This window comes from Prionailurus bengalensis, chromosome B2, assembly GCF_016509475.1.
Source record: "Prionailurus bengalensis isolate Pbe53 chromosome B2, Fcat_Pben_1.1_paternal_pri, whole genome shotgun sequence".
NCBI classification, from domain to species: domain Eukaryota; kingdom Metazoa; phylum Chordata; class Mammalia; order Carnivora; family Felidae; genus Prionailurus; species Prionailurus bengalensis.
Window position 1 is genome coordinate 84,464,378 of NC_057349.1, and position 13,136 is coordinate 84,477,513.

Below are 13,136 nucleotides of genomic sequence, written 5' to 3' on the forward strand. Positions count from 1 at the left end.
TTTCCCTTGCTGTTTTTAAGATATTATCTTTGTTTTTGTCTTTAAGCTGTTTTCTTATGATGTGTCTAGTGTGAGTCTTTTTGAATTTACCCTAATTGGAGTTTATTTTCCTTATTGGCTATTTAGATTAGTGTGTTTTGTTGAATTTGTCAAGTGTTTGGTTTTAATTTCTGCAAATATTTTTTTCTGCTCCTTTCTCTGTTTCTTCTCATTCTGGAACTTCAGTTATGTGGCTTTTGATATGCTTTATAATGTCCCATGGATCCTGAGACTGTTGACTTGTTATACATTCTTTTTGCCAACATTTCCTTGAACCATAACATCTCAATTTACCTATCTTCAAGTCTGCTGAATTTCTTTATTTTGCCAGCATAAATCTGTTGTTCAGGCTCTCCAGTTAATTTTCATTTAAATTATTAAATTTTTTACCTCCAGTATTTCTACTTGGTTCTATCTTTTATTAACTTATTTTGAGAGAGAGGGAGAGCATGAGTAGTGGAGGGGTAGAAAGAGAGAGAGAGAGTGAGAGAGAGAGAGAGAGAGAGAGAGAGAATTCTAAGCAGGCTCCACACTGTCACTGCAGAGCTGAATGTGGGGCTCAAACTCACTAACTGAACCATGAGATCACAATATGAGCCCAAATCAAGAGTTGGTTGCTTAACCAGTGGAGCCACCCAGGTGCCCCATTTGGTTCTTGTTATACATAGTTTCTATATATATTTATATTCTTTATGTGATGAGACATTGTTCTTAAACTTCCTTTTCATGGCTTCCTTTGGTCCTTTGAACATAGTTAAGATAACTAACCTAAATTTTTACCTAGTAATTCCAGCATCTGATTTCCTCAGAAGCAGTGTCTATTAATGGCCTTTTTTTGTCCTGGAACTAATAAGTCTCCTAGTCTTTGCCAAGAGGCTCTGTGTTCATGTGAATCAAGCCTCCCACATTGAGCCAGGTAGTTTCAACTACACTTTAGCCTTCACATCTTCTTGGGCAGAGCCTCAAAATTAGCCAAAGTTGAGGTTTTAGAGGCTGTTAGTCTTTCCTGAGAATGTATAACAATCTTGGCATGTGCACAACCCTACACAGGTATATGCCCTTCTAGATTCCTTGGAATATGTTGGAACCTTAAAGGTACCATATGGATATCTCATATTCCAGTATTTTGTTTTAAGTTTATTTGTTTAGGCTGTTGTTTTCCTCAACTATTATCCACTGCCTTGAGCAATTCAACAGTTGTTCAAAAATTCAACAATTGCCTCTGATTGTTGTTGACAAATGTCCCACAGGAGAAGACTGATTGGACTGAGCAAGCTCAGAGTCAGGTCCAATAAATATGGCCTTTTAAATGGGGTCTTCCTGAGAATCAAGATGAGTCAAATAATGACAATTCCCTGAGAATGGGGCTTTGAAAGTACTCCAATCCCATGCTGCCTCCTCCCATTTCAGCCAGATTGCTGATTTTCCCCGTAATTGTAGTTGTTGATTTCAAAGGCTACTGAAAGCTGAAAAGAGAAGAATTGGATTAGATGGTGTTAAAATGCCATAAGGCTTGTTTTTCTTAATGAGATTCAACTTTGTTTTTTCCTTAAATAAACATTCCCTTCGTTGGTGAAAGTCTGGTTAATTTGAAGAGTTCTAAAAGGTTGATTCTGACCATTTTTGCCAGGGTTCTTACTGCTCTTATAATAGGAAGAATTTCCAAGAGACCTCACTCTGCCATGTTCACTCATGTCATTATGGCAAAGTTATTTCTTAAAAAACAACACAATATATTGGATTGACCCCACTGAATTATTTATATTTTTGTTTGTATAAAATGAAATCTTAAATTGATTTTTTAAACCATAAATTAAAGGGCTATAATAACAGCTGTAACATTTACAATGGTTGAAATCATTGGTTAATCAATTCTCTTGTATGGGATAAAAACTATAAACCTATCAGAAGATGTTTATCTCACAATTTTTTAAGTTACAATTCAATCTAATTACACACCAATAAAAGTAGCTTTCCATATAATTTTATTCTCTTTCCTTCTGAACAAACTTAATTATGATTTTTGAAGATGCAGACACCAATTCCTTAACAAAAAGGCAATTCTAAATCTACTATATTAAAAGACATCTTAAAGTAGCTAACAACATATCATTGATCAATCCAGCAGCATTATGTAGTAAACTACATTAAAATTTATAATTTTTTTCTTTAAATAACGTTGAAGGGAGATGCCTGGCTGGCTCAGTCAGAAGAGCTTGAAACACTTGATCTGGGGGTTGCGAGTTTGAGCCCAATGTTGGGTTCAGACATTACTAAAATAATAAATACACTTAAAAAAAACTGAAGGCAGGGTTTTGGGGTATATTTAAATTTAGATCAGATTTATTTTACATTAAACACGAAGAAAGTAAACAAACTGGGGAGCCTGGGTGGCTCAGTCAGTCAAGGGATCTACTCTTGATTTCAGACTAGGACATCTCATAGTTGGTGAGTTCGAGCCTCATGTCTTGGGATTTTCTCTCTCTCCCTTTCTCTTTGCTTCTTCCTTGCTTGCTCTCTATCTCCTTCTCTCTCAAAATAAATAAATAAGCTCTTAAAAAAAAGTTTAAAAAAAGAAAATAAACTCTGAAAGCCTATATATAATCAAATACATATATATGCTTATGTATGTGTAGTATATACATATATATTTATATATATATGGATGTGTGTATGTATATATGTTTTGCATATATAATATATAAGCTTTTGGAAATTCCATCTTCTTTAAAGAAATTTTTTAATGTTTATTTATGTATTTATTTTTAATAATTTTTTTAATGTTTATTTTCAGGAGACAGAGAGACATACTGGGGGAGGGGCAGAGAGAGAATGGGAGACACAGAATCTGAAGCAGGCTCCAGGCTCTGAGCCTGTCAGCACAGAGCCTGATGCGGGGCTGGAACCCAAGAAGAGCAGGATCATGACCTGGGCCGAAGTAGGACGATCAACCGCCTGAGCCACCCAGGAGCCCCACTGTTTATTTATTTTTGAGAGAGAGAGACAGGGACAGAGAGTGAGCAGGGAGGGGCAGAGAGACAGGGAGACACAGAATCCAAAGCAGGCTCCAGGTTCCCAGCCATCAGCACAGAGCCCAACATAGGGCTCGAACTCACGAGCCATGAGATCATGACCTGAACCGAAATCTCACGCTTAACCCACTGAGCCACCCAGACGCCCCTCCATCTTCTTTTTTAAAATCAAAGCAGGGATCCAGTAACAAATGATTTTGAAATGGTAAATAATCTATGAAAATTTTTGTCAAAGGTAAACAGGTATTACCCTTTGGTAGTGGAGAACATGAATCTGCGAGGCAGTATCTCTGACAATTTGCGGATGGGAGTTGATAAATTTTGTAACTTTCTTTTTTTCTTTTTAGGCCTATTCCCTTTTTATATTTTATCTTGCAGCCTCACTTGAAGAATAAACAAACCACTACTAACTTAGCATCCCTTAACAAGCAATGAGAAACAAGAGTCTAAAGAACTTTCAAGGATTGATCAAAATTTAGGAGTTAATGTGTAATGTTAACCCATTTGTTTGTTTTATGTCAGTTAAAAAAAATAAAATAAAGATCATGATAGCCCTCATTTCTGACTAATTGTTTTCTGGAGAAAGAGTCCTGCCTGATTATCATATTCACCCAGAATGAAATTCATGGAAAGTAAATAAGCAGCATGGCAGCAAAGGTGGATCCTTAGATGACTTTAATTTAAACATATGAATGGAGTTCACTAAATTCTTCTAGATGTCTTTTGCTACTCTCCAACTACAAATCCATTTGATACCTCTCATTAATAAACTCTTGACTTTTGATACTTTTCACTATGACTTCAGGTGGGGATGGTTATATGGAAAGATGATTCTTGAGACTGTGTAAATATTTACCTTAAAAAAATGGGTATGAGTTTACCGGAGGGGAAAGAAATGAAACAGATATGAGGGCACATTAGGATAATATTCCCTTATTTTGCTGTTCCCAAAATTGAAATATACTTACAGAAAATATATTGCCAGGTTCAAGGAAGGAATTCTAAACACTGGCTAAAATACTAAACATGTGGATAAGTAAATACTTACCCTGTAATTTAGCTAAGGCCTAAGAGATGCCATTTCTTTCATATCCCATGCATATATCTAAAATTACTAACCAGTTGTCTAAAAATAGGTACCTCTTAAAATCTTTAATAATTTTACCTCTGGTATGGCAGAAAAAAATAATTACAGTGTCAATTGTTTATGTTCCCCAGTACCACCAGTAGTTTTCTTTTTCTGTATGATGTCAGGGCCATTTCATGCCCAGAGAGCAGCAAGTATCTGATTTAAAATTTAAGCAAGAATAGAAGAAAATACTTCATGTGTTTCTAGGTGTGCTGTGGATGAGAACAGTAAACTCACAGAATTGAGAACATGTGGGATAGAGGGAATTTTTCATAAATCAGGAAACTAACAAAAGAATTCAATATGGGGCTGAAATTTTCCAATATCATCACAGGGAAGGCTGATGCAAATTTGGTCAGTCCCTTCACATATGCATATAAACACACAAACACATACACACACACACACACACACACACACACACACACATGCACAGATAAACCAAAACAAAATATAAATTTTGTACATGTTATTCTACTTTGCAGAAATTAGAAGGAAGGAAGGAAGGAGGAAGGGAGGAAGGGAGAGAGGGAGGGAGGGAGGAAGGAAGGAAGGAAGGAAGGAAGGAAGGAAGGAAGGAAGGAAGGAATAAGGAAAATATTGAAAAAAGGAGAAAAAAAGCATGAAGATCAGCACACTGAATATTTTTTTTTAATTTTTTTTTCAACGTTTATTTATTTTTGGGACAGAGAGAGACAGAGCATGATCGGGGGAGGGGCAGAGAGAGAGGGAGACACAGAATCGGAAACAGGCTCCAGGCTCTGAGCCATCAGCCCAGAGCCCGACGCGGGGCTCGAACTCACGGAGTGCGAGATCGTGACCTGGCTGAAGTCGGACGCTTAACCGACTGCGCCACCCAGGCGCCCCTAGCACACTAAATATTGATGGCAGGCTCTAAGTGCTTAGGTTTCAGCTGTGTCTACAAGCATGAATCCAATACTATTATAAATATTAACAAAACCATAATACTACCATAAAGCACGTTCTGATCACTGATATAGTTATAAATGTTATAAATATAAAGTAGCTTAGAGGTCATCGATTAACTTTCCTCCTGTTGATGAATAGAACATTCCAAGAAGTTAACTTTTCTAAGACATCCTAGATATATTTAATGTGAATGATCCAAGTCTCATAATTCTGAAGCCAATGTTATTCATTACATCAGTTCATTCAGGCACTGCCAAAATGTTTGTAGAAACACACAAAATATAATGACTTTCCTTAAGGAAGACAGTCATCAAGAAGAATGAGTTCATGTTTGTCATGTTCACTGTAAGAGCAATGGAAACTCACTAAGTTGTGGCCACTGGTGGTCTGTGGCAGAGATCTGATTTAGCATATCCCATAGCCATGGCCATTACAAGTTGCTTTATCATCCATTTTAATGCTTCCATTTTTATTAAATACATTCAAGTATTTCTTGTGTCTGTGGCTGTCTTAATCTTATTTTTGCTCCTATATTATTATTTATTCAATTGTGTGCTACTGTTGTCATGCATAAAATTGACCTAGGACACTAGGGACAGGTAGAAATTACATATTTTAGTAATAGAGTTATCTCTTAATGTAAATACCTATATAAACTATAAGGTTTTTTTAGTATTTTGAGATTCTAGAGAATACTTTGTTTTTGTCTTTATAAAAATGGTTTTAGGGCAATTTTGTTTTTAAATAAAATATTAACAATGTTCTTAAAATCCTAACATTTATTTTCTTATCTCTTACTGAATTCAATCACCTTTTGATTTTAAAATTAATCCAGGAAGGTCTGTCTTTTCTAATTTTTTATCTATACTCTATGGTTTTAATGTGATACTAGCTAAATATCAAGAGCCTATTAATGGGAAATAGATTGTCAGATTTTTTTATGTACATTATACATTGGAAGAGAGATATAAAATTATATAATCAAGTTTATTAATATTTACGATAGGAAAAAATAAACATTCTAACCAAAACCAAAAGTCTATCTTTAATTTTATCCAGTCCAACTCTCATTATGATGAAACATTCTAACAGAGTTTAATAAATGCCACATGGTCTAAATTGAATAAATATCTATAGGAATACATATGGAACAGTAAACAGAGTTCTCATGTTTAAGAATTCAACTCTGAGTGGCTTGCAAATGTCAAACTCTGTGATAAAAATTAGCCCTTTCCATTCACAAATACTGGTTTTGATATTCCACAGACATTCCCATCTCTGGTTTAAAAATTAGCTTTGAAATTTACCTATTCCATTATTTCAGTCTGTTCATTTTTTCACGAAGTGTACTCTTTCAAAAGGGCAAATGTCTTAACGTATTACTTTGACATTTATTTTGAGGACAGCCCTTTTTTTAATATGACTACCAAAATATATGCTTAAGAAAAGAGGTAAATAAAAAAAAAAAACTCTCTTTTCTTCCAAATTAAATAATGAAAGACCTGTAAGGAAATGTTTTTCATGCCATCTTTTCTGCCAAAGCCCCAAAATAACTTTTACTGAAAATACACATGTAAAAATGTGTGCTCAGTATTTGTTTGCTTTGTTTATATATAGAATTTTTCTGACTCTTCTCTATATTTCTGAATTGTTATATATTGCATTCTGCTTTGAAAAAAATAGCTCTATCCATAGGCTGAATTTTCTTTTTTTCAAAATGGCAAGAAGAGAATTTGAGTGGATAAATATTTGAAATAAAATTATTTTAAAACAGCAAGATACAATGAATTAAATGAGATAAAAACTTAAAAATGTTTGTTTTTCATTTCCCCCCAGCTTTCTTGAGGAGGAAGATCCTGGTTTAGTATGCTTTCTCTCTCTCTCTCTTTTTTTTCTTCTTCATCATATAGCACAGTGCATGGCACATCATGAAGGGCCAATAAATATTTGGTCAATGAATGAATGTGTGAGTAAAAAAAAAAGAAAGAAAGCATATGCAATTAACTACACTCCAAGTGATTTCTTGTATGTGCCATTACCCATTCTTGTTTCAATTTTTATGGAAAAGTGACTACTGGAAACCCTTTTTAGAAATTTCACCCAGAATGACTCACATCTGATTCAAATCAGAAGAACAATCAATTTGGCGCCATCATAAGAGCTCTCAGATGTTAAAGGTGACAAAATGGGCAGAACTCCTCCTAACAGATTATAGATACCATGTGTGACAGAATTAAGTGGGAAAATGTTCATAGAAATGCTGAAGTGGAAGGCATGTCATGCCCATGTGGCTTGGCTGCAGGATACAATGCATTCCCTGACATGATGGCAAAGTTGGGTGGCATATCACGTATGGCATATGGCAGGCTTCTGCTTCAGCAAATGCATACCACATGCCAAAAAGTGGTGTAGTTTCTACTGATTCCTCTGTTTCTTTTTCTTTCAAGTGTTCAAAATTAATATTAAAGTTTTTTAGCAACACAAAAAGGAACACAAGAAGTCCAAATATACTTTAACTCATTAACTCATTGAATTCATTTAACTCATCAATTCCACAGTAAATTCCCATGTTAATTCTATGTCCACCTTAAAAAATGCATATGTACACATTATTCCTCAAAATATAAACTAAGAATGATACCGAAAGGAAAAAAAATCTCATATTTAGTCAAAACAGAAATAATTACTTTCAAAAATTTAAGTGTACATATGGATACTGGTACATATGGTTTCATATTCTACTTCTTTATATTCATAATCACTTATTCAAATCTTCATTGTGTGTATATACTAGGCACTCAACACAAAGGTCAGGTCATGATTCCTTCTTTCAGGGAGCTTGCAGCCTAGATAGGGAAAAAAAGTAAAAAGAAAACTAAACTACAATGTGATAAATACAGTAGAGACTGAACAGGGGAGGGGTTGGTCATGAGAAAGGTAAAAAATAATAATTAGTTGGAAAGAATCTCAGAGTAAATGATTCTTGTGATGGGTCTCTAAAGAAATTATGGATTAACCATTTAAGAAAAGAAAACATAATACTACAAGGAAAAGAAGGAGCATTTGCAAAAATAAACATAAATTAATATATTGGTTTTCAGGTGCTGCAAGTAATCTAGTAGAGATAAATTAAAGTGTAGAGAAATATGGCAATATGTCAAGAAGGAAGAAGCCAGAAACACACTTTATATTAAGATTAGATTTTATTCTGAAGGGGATACAAAACTGCAAAAGTGTTTTAAGTGGAAAGTGATAATCAGATACATATATTAAAGACATCAATCTGCAGGAGTTGCAAGAATGGGAAGAATGTGTAAAAAAATTATGATATTGAATGCTGCTTAGTAGTCTAAATGGTAACAATGAGGGCCACACTAAGGTGTTACCAATGTAGATGGAAAAGGGAGGACTGCTCTTAGAGCCAGACAGAAGAACTGGCAGAATGCAGTAACCAAGTGAAAGCCTCTGGGCAAGGAACGGACAAAGTTTATGATGACTCCAAGAGTTCGTGGTTAGTGAGCTGGTTAATGTAGGGGAAAGAAAGAGGATGTGACAAAAAATTTATTAAATAGATATAAATGTAATTTGGGAAATTTTGAATTTGGTTGGGCAATGTATTTATCTATTTGGACTTTTGAGTAGAAAGGACAATATATGGACTTTCAGGAGAAGACAAACACTTGAGATAAACACTTTGGTCTTGAACAGAACGTGCATTCTTCTCTTTGGGAGAATGTAATGTGTTATATGTGTCCATTATATCACTCTTTTGGATTTATATGAAGGAAAATATTTATATTTGCCTTGCCAATATTTTGTTTGGGAGTCTACACCTATGTTCTCGAGTAAAATTATTTTTTAGTTTCCCTCTCTCTCTTCAGTATTATCAATATCTAATGTTATTATTAAAATTGTGTTTGCCTCATGAAGATTGAGAGGCTATTGTCTTTTTTCCCTGTCTCTGCAAGGTTATGTTAAAATTGGATTATTTACTCTTTGGATGTCACCATCTCAGTCAGATATTTTCTTTGTGGGAAAATGTTTAACACATTCAACTTCTCTGATGATTCCTTAGGTTATATACACACATATATATAGTTTTATATATAGTTATATATAATATATGTATAGTTTTATATACATGTATATATGTAGTTATCAATTTAATGCATTGATTTTAAATGAGTATATCTATTTCATATAAATTCTCAAATACACTAGTGTGTAATTGCTGAAAATACCTTTTTTTACATTTTGATTTCAGAAACATCTATAATTAAGTCTCTTTTCATCCTTAATATTGTTTATTTCAGTTAGGTCAATGATATAATTTATTATCTAAACCAAGGTACTTTGAAGAATAAAAGGATATGCTATTACTTAGACCATAATAATATGTATAGTCTTGAGGAGCCAAGATGGTGGAACCTCATGGAAGTTTTTTTTGTGCCTCATGTCCATGAAATACAGCCAGACCAACACTAAACCATACTGCATACCTAGAAAACTGATTTGAGGATTAACACAACAATCTGCACAATCTGAACCACAGAACTCAGCAGGTACATAGCACAGAGAGGTGAACTGGGGGAGAGAGAAGCCTAAGAGGGCAGGGAGTTGTTTTTGCTTGCAGAGAGAGGAGAGATGGGGGGGAGGAGAATACGGGAAAGGCACCTCTCCCCCCAAAAGCAGCTGGAGAGAAAGTGGAAAAGTGGAAACAGCCACAGGGACTGAACTAAAAAGGAAGAGAAAGGGACTGAACTGAAAGGAAACAGCCACAGGGACTGAACTAAAAAGGAAGAGGCTTAAATTCCATTAAGCCTCTATAAACAGGGGGAATGCAGAGTCTGAACTCTGCAGCTGGGTAACTGCTGGTTTTCTGGTGGGAAGGGCGAATCCCCAGGAGTAAAGTCTGGGGGTCTTCAGGCCACACAGCAAGAAGAAGTTCCTCTGCTGGGAGGACATCTGATAGAGGCTTTGTGGTCCCCACAACAGGCAAAGACCCCAGGGGACCCGGGAGAACAACCACATTCACTAGTGCTAGAACAAGGTCATTAAAGGTGAAGCCTGGTGACAGATCTGTATTGTGATTTTCCATAATCCACGAAATGCTGCTGCTACATGATCACGTGAACTTTTTTGGGGTGGGCTGGTACTCAGCCGCAGTCTCTGGGCATTGGCAACAGCACAGTACTGCGAACGATCCTGGGTGCAGCCGGCATCTGGCCATTACTTGGGGAAACCCTTCCGCAGAGGTTCTGAGCAGATCAAAGCCACAGTTCCTCAGAAGTAAGGGTTCAGGAAAAACAGCTATATCTGAAATAAAACTCAGGAGGGAGGTGCTGCATGGACAGTGTAAAAGCAGGGCATGGATGGAAGCAGGAAACAAAGGACAGATGCATAATTGTGGATCAGGGAGAACAGAATTCTGACACTAGAGAAGGGGTAGCTGGGTGACATCATTTTCACCACTCCCGTGCAAACACATACAAATGAGAGCCACAACAATCCACCCCAATAAGCTAAGCAGTGCCTTCTAGTGGAGAATGGAACCATTACACTAAGCCCTGCCAAACTGGACCAACCACACTCTTTAGGAACACAACTCTCTGCACTTGCTTAGTTTAGGGACTATAAAGTGCTTCATAGATTGACTTATAGGGCAAAATGAAGTAATTTCAATCATATTTCAGTCTATTCAATTTTCTTCAAATAATTTTTATTAAAAATATTTTCATTTTTTTAAATATTTTTAATTTTTTTCTACCATATATTTTCCTTTTTTGTAAAGTTTTTCAAATTTCATTTTCAAATTCTATTTCCATGATTTCATTTTATTCTATTTCAGTGTATTAATTTTTTCAAATTTTCAAGTGATTTCCTTCTTTTTTTTTCTTTCCCTTTTTTTCCTTTTTTCCTCTAATTTATCAAGCCTCTTTCAACACCCAGACCAAAACACACCTAGGATCTAACATCATTTATCTGATTTTTTGGGGGTGTGTGTATTGTTTTTAATTTTTTTTAATTTTAATTTTTTATTTAATTTTTCCCTCATTAATTCCTTTTCTCCCTTCAAAATGACAAAACAAAGGAATTCACCCCAAAAGAAAGAGCAGAAAGAAACAACAGTCAGGGACTTAAACAATACAGAAAGAAGCAAGATGTCTGAACCAGAATTTAGAATCACAATAATAAGAATACTAGCTAAAGTTGAAAATAGATTAGAATCCCTTTCTGTGGAGATAAAAGAAGTTAAAGCTAGTCAGGATGAAATAAAAAATGCTATAACTCAGCTGCAATCTCGAATGGATGTCACAGTGACAAGGATGAATGAGGCAGAATAGAGAATCAGTGATATAGAGGACACACTTATGGAGAATAATGTAGCAGAAAAAAAGAGGGATACTAAGGCAAAAGAGCACAATTTAAGAATTAGAGAAATCAGTTACTCATTAAAAAGGAACAATATCAGAATCATAGAGGTCACAGAAGATGAAAAGAAAAAAGGGGTAAGAGGGTTATGTAAGCAAATCATAGCAGAAAACTTTCCTAACCTGGGGAAAAACAGACATCAAAATCCAGGAAGCCCAGAGGACTTCCATTAGAGTCAACAAAAACCGACCATCAATAAGGCATATCATAGTCAAATTCACACAATACTCAGGCAAGGAAAGAATCATGAAAGCAGCAAGGGAAAAAAAAGTCCTTCACCTACAAGGGAAGACAGATCAGGTTTGCAGGAGACCTATCCACAGAGACTTGGCAGGCCAGAAAGGAGTGGCAGAATAAATTAAATGTGCTGAATCAGAAAAATATGCAGCCAAGAATTCCTTATGCAGCAAGGCTATCATTCAAAATAGGAGAGATTAAAAGTTTCCAAAACAAACAAAAATTAAAGGAGTTCATGACCACTAAATCAGCCCTGCAAGAAATTATAAGGGGGACTCTCTGAGGGGGGAAAAGACAAAGGAAGGAAGGAAGGAAGGAAGCAAGGAAGGAAGGAAGGAAGGAAGGAAGGAAGAAAGAAAGAAAGAAAGACCAAAATCAACAAAGACTAGAAAGGACCAGAGAACACCACCAGAATCTCCAACTCTACAAGCAACATAATGGCAATAAATTCGTATCTTTCAGTATCACTCTAAATGTCAGTGTACTAAATGCTCCACTCAAAAGACACAGGGTAACAGAACGGATAAGAAAACAAGATCCATTTATATGCTTTTATAAGAGACCCACTTTAGACCTAAAGACACCTTCAGATTGAAAGTAAGGGAATGGAGAACAATCTATCACGTTAATTGTCAACAAAAAAAAAGCTTGAGTCGCCACTTCTATCAGAAAATATAAATTTTAAAATAAATTCTGTCACGAGAGATGAGTAAGGGCATATTATAATTAAGGAGTCTATCCATAAAGAAGACCTAACAACTGTAAACATTTATGCACCAAATGTGTAGCATCCAAATATATAAATCAGTTAATCACAAACATAAAGAAACTCATTAATAATAATATCATAACAGTAGAGGACTTCAACAATTCACTTACAACAATGGACATATCATCCAATCAGAAAATCAATAAGGAAACAATGGCTTTGAATGACACACTGGACCAGATGGAATTAATAGATATATTCAGAACATTTCATTCTAAAGCAGCGGAATACACATTCTTCTCCAGTGCACATGGAACGTTCTCCAGAATAGACCACAAAATGGGACACAAATCAGCCCTCAACAAGTACAAGAAGATCGAGATCATACCATGCATATTTTCAGACCACAATGCCACAAAACTCGAAATCAACCACAAGAAACAATTTGGAAAGATAACAACTACCTAGAAACTAAAGAACATCCTACTAAAGAATGAATGAGCTAACCAAGAAGTTAAAGAGGAAAATAAAAAGTACGTGGAAGCCAATGAAAATGATAACACCACAGCCCAAAACCTCTAGGATGCGGCAAAGGCGGTCATAAGAGGGTAGTATATAGCAATCCAGG

At 35.4% G+C, this 13,136-nt stretch overlaps 1 pseudogene; it reads right to left on the reverse strand.

The window, feature by feature from the left end:
* Positions 1–10,228, reverse strand: part of LOC122490504 — a 43,608-nt pseudogene extending 33,380 nt beyond the window's left edge.
* Between the last annotated feature and the right edge of the window lie 2,908 nt (positions 10,229–13,136).